This window comes from Carcharodon carcharias, assembly GCF_017639515.1.
Source record: "Carcharodon carcharias isolate sCarCar2 chromosome 21 unlocalized genomic scaffold, sCarCar2.pri SUPER_21_unloc_1, whole genome shotgun sequence".
Lineage (NCBI taxonomy): Eukaryota > Metazoa > Chordata > Chondrichthyes > Lamniformes > Lamnidae > Carcharodon > Carcharodon carcharias.
Window position 1 is genome coordinate 524,572 of NW_024470575.1, and position 10,414 is coordinate 534,985.

Consider the following 10,414-nt stretch of genomic DNA (forward strand, 5'->3'; position numbering starts at 1 on the left):
CCCCACCCCACCCCAGCCCCACTAGGGCTGTCTGTACCTTCGCCCAACCCCACCCCACCCCACCCCCACTAGGGCTGCCTGTACCTTCGCCCCACCCCACCCCACCCCACCCCACCCCCACTAGGGCTGTCTGTACCTTCGCCCCACCCCACCCCACCCCACCCCACCCCACCCCACCCCCACTAGGGCTGTCTGTACCTTCGCCCCACCCCACCCCACCCCCACTAGGGCTGTCTGTACCTTCGCCCCACCCCACCCCACCCCACCCCCACTAGGGCTGTCTGTACCTTCGCCCCACCCCACCCCACCCCCACTAGGGCTGTCTGTACCTTCGCCCCACCCCACCCGACCCCCACTAGGGCTGTCTGTACCTTCGCCCCACCCCACCCGACCCCCACTAGGGCTGTCTGTACCTTCGCCCCACCCCACCCCACCCCACCCCGACTAGGGCTGTCTGTACCTTCGCCCCACCCCACCCCTCCCCCACTAGGGCTGTCTGTACCTTCGCCCCACCCCACCCCACCCCACCCCAATTAGGGCTGTCTGTACCTTCGCCCCACCTCACCCCACCCCCACTAGGGCTGTCTGTACCTTCGCCCCACCCCACCCCACCCCCACTAGGGCTGTCTGTACCTTCGCCCCACCCCACCCCACCCCCACTAGGGCTGTCTGTACCTTCGTTCCACCCCACCCCCACTAGGGCTGTCTGTACCTTCGTTCCACCCCACCCCCACTAGGGCTGTCTGTACCTTTTCCCCAACCACCCCACCCCCACTAGGGCTGTCTGTACCTTTGCCCCACCCCACCCCTCCCCCACTAGGGCTGTCTGTACCTTCGCCCCACCCCACCCCAGCCCCACTAGGGCTGTCTGTACCTTCGCCCCACCCCACCCCCACTAGGGCTGTCTGTACCTTCGCCCCAACCACCACACCCCCACTAGGGCTGTCTGTATCTTCGCCCCACCCCACCCCACCCCCACTAGGGCTGTCTGTACCTTCGCCCCACCCCACCCCACACCCACTAGGGCTGTCTGTACCTTCACCCCACCCCACCCCACCCCCACTAGGGCTGTCTGTACCTTCGCCCCACCCCACCCCCACTAGGGCTGTCTGTACCTTCGCCCCACCCCACCCCCACTAGGGCTGTCTGTACCTTCGCCCCACCCCCACCCCACCCCCACTAGGGCTGTCTGTACCTTCGCCCCACCCCACCCCCACTAGGGCTGTCTGTACCTTCGCCCCACCCCCACCCCACCCCCACTAGGGCTGTCTGTACCTTCGCCCCTCCCCCACCCCACCCCCACTAGGGCTGTCTGTACCTTCGCCCACCCCACCCCAGCCCCACTAGGGCTGTCTGTACCTTCGCCCCGCCCCACCCCACCCCAGCCCCACTAGGGCTGTCTGTACCTTCGCCCCGCCCCACCCCACCCCACCCCAGCCCCACTAGGGCTGTCTGTACCTTCGCCCCGCCCCACCCCACCCCACTAGGGCTGTCTGTACCTTCGCCCTGCCCCACCCCACCCCAGCCCCACTAGGGCTGTCTGTACCTTCGCCCCGCCCCACCCCACCCCCACTAGGGCTGTCTGTACCTTCGCCCCACCCCACCCCACCCCCACTAGGGCTGTCTGTACCATCGCCCCACCCCCACCCCACCCCCACTAGGGCTGCCTGTACCTTCGCCCCACCCCACCCCACCCCACCCCCACTAGGGCTGTCTGTACCTTCGCCCCACCCCACCCCACCCCCACTAGGGCTGTCTGTACCTTCGCCCCACCCCACCCCACCCCACCCCCACTAGGGCTGGCTGTACCTTCGCCCCACCCCACCCCACCCCTCCCCCACTAGGGCTGGCTGTACCTTCGCCCCACCCCACCCCCACTAGGGCTGGCTGTACCTTCGCCCCACCCCACCCCCTCTAGGGCTGGCTGTCCCTTCGCCTCACCCCACCCCACCCCCTCTAGGACTGTCTGTACCTTCGCCCCACCCCTCCCCACCCCCTCTAGGGCTGTCTGTTCTTTCGCCCCACCCCACCCCCACTAGGGCTGGCTGTACCTTCGCCCCAACCCACCCCACCCCACCCCCACTAGGACTGTCTGTACCTTCGCCCCACCCCACCCCACCCCCACTAGGGCTGTCTGTACCTTTGCCCCACCCCACCCCACCCCACCCCCACTAGGGCTGTCTGTACCTTCGCCCCCCCCCACCTCACACCACCCCCACTAGGGCTGTCTGTACCTTCGCCCCACCGCACCCCACCCCACCCCCACCAAATCTGTCTGTACCTTCGCCCCACCCCACCCCACCCCCACTAGGGCTGTCTGTACCTTCGCCCCGCCCCACCCCACCCCAGCCCCACTAGGGCTGTCTGTACCTTCGCCCCGCCCCACCCCACCCCACCCCAGCCCCACTAGGGGTGTCTGTACCTTCGCCCCGCCCCACCCCACCCCAGCCCCACTAGGGCTGTCTGTACCTTCGCCCCGCCCCACCCCACCCCACCCCCACTAGGGCTGTCTGTACCTTCGCCCCACCCCACCCCACCCCCACTAGGGCTGTCTGTACCATCGCCCCACCCCCACCCCCACCCCACCCCCACTAGGGCTGCCTGTACCTTCGCCCCACCCCACCCCACCCCCACTAGGGCTGTCTGTACCTTCGCCCCACCCCACCCCACCCCCACTAGGGCTGTCTGTACCTTCGCCCCACCCCACCCCACCCCCACTAGGGCTGGCTGTACCTTCGCACCACCCCACCCCTCCCCCACTAGGGCTGGCTGTACCTTCGCCCCACCCCACCCCCACTAGGGCTGGCTGTACCTTCGCCCCACCCCACCCCACCCCCTCTAGGGCTGGCTGTACCTTCGCCTCACCCCACCCCACCCCCTCTAGGACTGTCTGTACCTTCGCCCCACCCCTCCCCACCCCCTCTAGGGCTGTCTGTTCTTTCGCCCCACCCCACCCCCACTAGGGCTGGCTGTACCTTCGCCCCACCCCACCCCACCCCACCCCCACTAGGACTGTCTGTACCTTCGCCCCACCCCACCCCCACTAGGGCTGTCTGTACCTTTGCCCCACCCCACCCCACCCCACCCCCACTAGGGCTGTCTGTACCTTCGCCCCACCCCACCCCCACCCCCACTAGGGCTGTCTGTACCATCGCCCCACCCCCACCCCCACTAGGGCTGTCTGTACCTTCGCCCAACCCCACCCCACCCCCACTAGGGCTGCCTGTACCTTCGCCCCACCCCACCCCACCCCACCCCCACTAGGGCTGTCTGTACCTTCGCCCCACCCCACCCCACCCCACCCCCACTAGGGCTGTCTGTACCTTCGCCCCACCCCACCCCACCCCACCCCCACTAGGGCTGTCTGTACCTTCGCCCCACCCCACCCCACCCCCACTAGGGCTGTCTGTACCTTCGCCCCACCCCACCCCACCCCCACTAGGGCTGTCTGTACCTTCGCCCCACCCCACCCCACCCCCACTAGGGCTGTCTGTACCTTCGCCCCACCCCACCCGACGCCCACTAGGGCTGTCTGTACCTTCGCCCCACCCCACCCGACCCCCACTAGGGCTGTCTGTACCTTCGCCCCACCCCACCCCACCCCACCCCGACTAGGGCTGTCTGTACCTTCGCCCCACTCCACCCCTCCCCCACTAGGGTTGTCTGTACCTTCGCCCCACCCCACCCCAACTAGGGCTATCTGTACCTTCGCCCCACCCCACCCCACCCCCACTAGGGCTGTCTGTACCTTCGCCCCACCCCACCCCACCCCCACTAGGGCTGTCTGTACCTTCGCCCCACCCCACCCCCACTAGGGCTGTCTGTACCTTTGCCCCAACCACCCCACCCCCACTAGGGCTGTCTGTACCTTCGCCCCACCCCACCCCACCCCTCCCCCACTAGGGCTGTCTGTACCTTCGCCCCACCCCACCCCACCCCCACTAGGGCTGTCTGTACCTTCGTCCCACCCCACCCCCACTAGGGCTGTCTGTACCTTCGCCCCAACCACCACACCCCCACTAGGGCTGTCTGTACCTTCGCCCCACCCAACCCCACCCCCACTAGGGCTGTCTGTACCTTCGCCCCACCCCACCCCACCCCCACTAGGGCTGTCTGTACCTTTGCCCCACCCCACCCCCACTAGGGCTGTCTGTACCTTCGCCCCACCCCACCCCACCCCCACTAGGGCTGTCTGTACCTTCGCCCCACCCCACCCCACCCCCACTAGGGCTGTCTGTACCTTCGCCCCACCCCACCCCACACCCACTAGGGCTACCTGTACCTTCACCCCACCCCACCCCACCCGCACTAGGGCTACCTGTACCTTCGCCCCACCCCACCCCACCCCCACTAGGGCTGTCTGTACCATCGCCCCACCCCCACCCCCACTAGGGCTGTCTGTACCATCGCCCCACCCCCACCCCCACCCCACCCCCACTAGGGCTGCCTCTACCTTCGCCCCACCCCACCCCACCCCACCCCCACTAGGGCTGTCTGTACCTTCGCCCCACCCCACCCCACCCCCACTAGGGCTGTCTGTACCTTCGCCCCACCCCACCCCACCCCCACTAGGGCTGTCTGTACCTTCGCCCCACCCCACCCCACCCCCCACTAGGACTGTCTGTACCTTCGCCCCACCCCACCCCACCCCCACTAGGGCTGTCTGTACCTTCGCCCCACCCCACCCCACCCCACCCCCACTAGGGCTGTCTGTACCTTCGCCCCACCCCACCCCACCCCAACCCCACTAGGGCTGTCTGTACCTTCGCCCCCCCCCACCTCACACCACCCCCACTAGGGCTGTCTGTACCTTCGCCCCACCCCACCCCACCCCACCCCCACTAGATCTGTCTGTACCTTCGCCCCACCCCACCCCACCCCCACTAGGGCTGTCTGTACCTTCGCCCCACCCCACCCCACCCCAACCCCACTAGGGCTGTCTGTAGCTTCGCCCCACCCCACCCCACCCCACCCCCACTAGGGCTGTCTGTAGCTTCGCCCCACCCCACCCCACCCCACCCCCACTAGGGCTGTCTGTAGCTTCGCCCCACCCCACCCCACCCCACCCCCACTAGGGCTGTCTGTAGCTTCGCCCCACCCCACCCCACCCCTCCCCCACTAGGGCTGTCTGTAGCTTCGCCCCACCCCACCCCACCCGCACTAGGGCTGTCTGTACCTTCGCCCCACCCCACCCCACCCCCACTAGGGCTGTCTGTAGCTTCGCCCCACCCAACCCCACCCCACCCCCACTAGGGCTGTCTGTAGCTTCGCCCCACCCAACCCCACCCCTCCCCCACTAGGGCTGTCTGTAGCTTCGCCCCACCCCACCCCACCCCACCCCACCCCCACTAGGGCTGTCTGTAGCTTCGCCCCACCCCACCCCACCCCCACTAGGGCTGTCTGTAGCTTCGCCCCGCCCCACCCCACCCCACCCCACCCCCACTAGGGCTGTCTGTAGCTTCGCCCCACCCCACCCCCTCTAGGGCTGTCTGTAGCTTCGCCCCACCCCACCCCCTCTAGGGCTGTCTGTAGCTTCGCCCCACCCCACCCCCACTAGGGCTGTCTGTAGCTTCGCCCCACCCCACCCCCACTAGGGTTGTCTGTAGCTTCGCCCCACCCCACCCCCACTAGGGCTGTCTGTAGCTTCGCCCCACCCCACCCCCACTAGGGCTGTCTGTAGCTTCGCCCCACCCCACCCCCACTAGGGCTGTCTGTAGCTTCGCCCCACCCCACCCCCACTAGGGCTGTCTGTAGCTTCGCCCCACCCCACCCCCACTAGGGCTGTCTGTAGCTTCGCCCCACCCCACCCCACCCCACCCCCACTAGGGCTGTCCGTAGCTTCGCCCCACCCCACCCCACCCCACCCCACCCCCACTAGGGCTGTCTGTAGCTTCGCCCCACCCACCCCACCCCCACTAGGGCTGTCTGTAGTTTCGCCCCACCCCACCCCACCCCCACTAGTGCTGTCTGTAGCTTCGCCCCACCCCACCCCACCCCCACTAGGGCTGTCTGTAGCTTCGCCCCACCCCACCCCACCCCACCCACACTTGGGCTGTCTGTAGTTTCGTCCCACCCCTCCCCCACTTGGGCTGTCTGTAGTTTCGTCCCACCCTACCCCCACTAGGGCTGTCTGTAGCTTCGCCCCACCCCACCCCCACTAGGGCTGTCTGTAGCTTCGCCCCACCCCACCCCCACTAGGGCTGTCTGTAGCTTCGCCCCACCCCACCCCCACTAGGGCGGTCTGTAGCTTCGCCCCACCCCACCCCCACTAGGGCGGTCTGTAGCTTCGCCCCACCCCACCCCCACTAGGGCGGTCTGAAGCTTCGCCCCACCCCACCCCCACTAGGGCTGTCTGTAGCTTCGCCCCACCCCACCCCCATTAGGGCTGTCTGTAGCTTCGCCCCACCCCGCCCCACCCCACCCACACTAGGGCTGTCTGTACCTTCGCCCCGCCCCAAATAGGGCTGTCTGTACCTCCACTCGGCCCCACCCCGCCCCCACAAGGGCTGTCTGTACCTCCGTCCCACCCCACCCCGCCCCACTAGGGCTGTCTGTACCACCGCCCCGCCCCACCCCGCCCCCACTAGGGCTGTCTGTACCACCGCCCCGCCCCACCCCGCCCCCACTAGGGCTGTCTGTACCACCGCCCCGCCCCACCCCGCCCCCACTAGGGCTGTCTGTACCACCGCCCCGCCCCACCCCGCCCCCACTAGGGCTGTCTGTACCACCGCCCCGCCCCACCCCGCCCCCACTAGGGCTGTCTGTACCACCGCCCCGCCCCACCCCGCCCCCACTAGGGCTGTCTGTACCACCGCCCCGCCCCACCCCGCCCCCACTAGGGCTGTCTGTACCACCGCCCCGCCCCACCCCGCCCCCACTAGGGCTGTCTGTACCACCGCCCCCGCCCCACCCCGCCCCCACTAGGGCTGTCTGTACCACCGCCCCGCCCCACCCCGCCCCCACTAGGGCTGTCTGTACCACCGCCCCGCCCCACCCCGCCCCCACTAGGGCTGTCTGTACCACCGCCCCGCCCCACCCCGCCCCCACTAGGGCTGTCTGTACCACCGCCCCGCCCCACCCCGCCCCCACTAGGGCTGTCTGTACCACCGCCCCGCCCCACCCCGCCCCCACTAGGGCTGTCTGTACCACTGCCCCGCCCCACCCCGCCCCCACTAGGGCTGTCTGTACCACCGCCCCGCCCCACCCCGCCCCCACTAGGGCTGTCTGTACCACCGCCCCGCCCCACCCCGCCCCCACTAGGGCTGTCTGTACCACCGCCCCGCCCCACCCCGCCCCCACTAGGGCTGTCTGTACCACCGCCCCGCCCCACCCCGCCCCCACTAGGGCTGTCTGTACCACCGCCCCGCCCCACCCCGCCCCCACTAGGGCTGTCTGTACCACCGCCCCGCCCCACCCCGCCCCCACTAGGGCTGTGTGTACCTCCGCCCCACCCGGCCCCCACTAGGGCTGTGTGTACCTCCGCCCCACCCGGCCCCCACTAGGGCTGTGTGCACCTCCGCCCCACCCGGCCCCCACTAGGGCTGTGTGCACCTCCGCCCCACCCGGCCCCCACTAGGGCTGTGTGCACCTCCGCCCCACCCCGCCCCCACTAGGGCTGTGTGTACCTCCGCCCCACCCCGCCCCCACTAGGGCTGTGTGTACCTCCGCCCCACCCCGCCCCCACTAGGGCTGTGTGTACCTCCGCCCCACCCCGCCCCCACTAGGGCTGTGTGTACCTCCGCCCCACCCCGCCCCCACTAGGGCTGTGTGTACCTCCGCCCCACCCCGCCCCCACTAGGGCTGTGTGTACCTCCGCCCCACCCCGCCCCCACTAGGGCTGTGTGTACCTCCGCCCCACCCCCGCCCCCACTAGGGCTGTGTGTACCTCCGCCCCACCCCGCCCCCACTAGGGCTGTGTGTACCTCCGCCCCACCCCGCCCCCACTAGGGCTGTGTGTACCTCCGCCCCACCCCGCCCCCACTAGGGCTGTGTGTACCTCCGCCCCACCCCGCCCCCACTAGGGCTGTGTGTACCTCCGCCCCACCCCGCCCCCACTAGGGCTGTGTGTACCTCCGCCCCACCCCGCCCCCACTAGGGCTGTGTGTACCTCCGCCCCACCCCGCCCCCACTAGGGCTGTGTGTACCTCCGCCCCACCCCGCCCCCACTAGGGCTGTGTGTACCTCCGCCCCACCCCGCCCCCACTAGGGCTGTGTGTACCTCCGCCCCACCCCGCCCCCACTAGGGCTGTGTGTACCTCCGCCCCACCCCGCCCCCACTAGGGCTGTGTGTACCTCCGCCCCACCCCGCCCCCACTAGGGCTGTGTGTACCTCCGCCCCACCCCGCCCCCACTAGGGCTGTGTGTACCTCCGCCCCACCCCGCCCCCACTAGGGCTGTGTGTACCTCCGCCCCAGCCCGCCCCCACTAGGGCTGTGTGTACCTCCGCCCCACCCCGCCCCCACTAGGGCTGTGTGTACCTCCGCCCCACCCCCGCCCCCACTAGGGCTGTGTGTACCTCCGCCCCACCCCGCCCCCACTAGGGCTGTGTGTACCTCCGCCCCACCCCGCCCCCACTAGGGCTGTGTGTACCTCCGCCCCACCCCGCCCCCACTAGGGCTGTGTGTACCTCCGCCCCCACCCCCGCCCCCACTAGGGCTGTGTGCACCTCCGCCCCACCCGGCCCCCACTAGGGCTGTGTGCACCTCCGCCCCACCCGGCCCCCACTAGGGCTGTGTGCACCTCCGCCCCACCCGGCCCCCACTAGGGCTGTGTGCACCTCCGCCCCCCCCCGCCCCCCACTAGGGCTGTGTGCACCTCCGCCCCACCCCGCCCCCACTAGGGCTGTGTGTACCTCCGCCCCACCCCGCCCCCACTAGGGCTGTGTGTACCTCCGCCCCACCCCCGCCCCCACTAGGGCTGTGTGTACCTCCGCCCCACCCCGCCCCCACTAGGGCTGTGTGTACCTCCGCCCCACCCCGCCCCCACTAGGGCTGTGTGTACCTCCGCCCCACCCCGCCCCCACTAGGGCTGTGTGTACCTCCGCCCCCCACCCCGCCCCCACTAGGGCTGTGTGTACCTCCGCCCCACCCCGCCCCCACTAGGGCTGTGTGTACCTCCGCCCCACCCCGCCCCCACTAGGGCTGTGTGTACCTCCGCCCCACCCCGCCCCCACTAGGGCTGTGTGTACCTCCGCCCCACCCCGCCCCCACTAGGGCTGTGTGTACCTCCGCCCCACCCCGCCCCCCACTAGGGCTGTGTGTACCTCCGCCCCACCCCGCCCCCACTAGGGCTGTGTGTACCTCCGCCCCACCCCGCCCCCACTAGGGCTGTGTGTACCTCCGCCCCACCCCGCCCCCACTAGGGCTGTGTGTACCTCCGCCCCCACCCCGCCCCCACTAGGGCTGTGTGTACCTCCGCCCCACCCCGCCCCCACTAGGGCTGTGTGTACCTCCGCCCCACCCCGCCCCCCACTAGGGCTGTGTGTACCTCCGCCCCCACCCCGCCCCCACTAGGGCTGTGTGTACCTCCGCCCCACCCCGCCCCCACTAGGGCTGTGTGTACCTCCGCCCCACCCCGCCCCCACTAGGGCTGTGTGTACCTCCGCCCCACCCCGCCCCACTAGGGCTGTGTGTACCTCCGCCCCACCCCGCCCCCCACTAGGGCTGTGTGTACCTCCGCCCCACCCCGCCCCCCACTAGGGCTGTGTGTACCTCCGCCCCACCCCGCCCCCACTAGGGCTGTGTGTACCTCCGCCCCACCCCCGCCCCCACTAGGGCTGTGTGTACCTCCGCCCCACCCCGCCCCCACTAGGGCTGTGTGTACCTCCGCCCCACCCCGCCCCCACTAGGGCTGTGTGTACCTCCGCCCCCACCCCGCCCCCACTAGGGCTGTGTGTACCTCCGCCCCACCCCGCCCCCACTAGGGCTGTGTGTACCTCCGCCCCACCCCGCCCCCACTAGGGCTGTGTGTACCTCCGCCCCACCCCCGCCCCCACTAGGGCTGTGTGTACCTCCGCCCCACCCCGCCCCCACTAGGGCTGTGTGTACCTCCGCCCCACCCCGCCCCCACTAGGGCTGTGTGTACCTCCGCCCACCCCGCCCCCACTAGGGCTGTGTGTACCTCCGCCCCACCCCGCCCCCACTAGGGCTGTGTGTACCTCCGCCCCACCCCGCCCCCACTAGGGCTGTCTGTACCTCCGCCCCACCCCGCCCCCACTAGGGCTGTCTGTACCTCCGCCCCACCCCGCCCCCACTAGGGCTGTCTGTACCTCCGCCCCACCCCGCCCCCACTAGGGCTGTCTGTACCTCGCCCCACCCCGCCCCCACTAGGGCTGTCTGTACCTCCGCCCCACCCCGCCCCCACTAGGGCTGTCTGTACCTCCGCCCCACCCCGCCCCCACTAGGGCTGTCTGTAC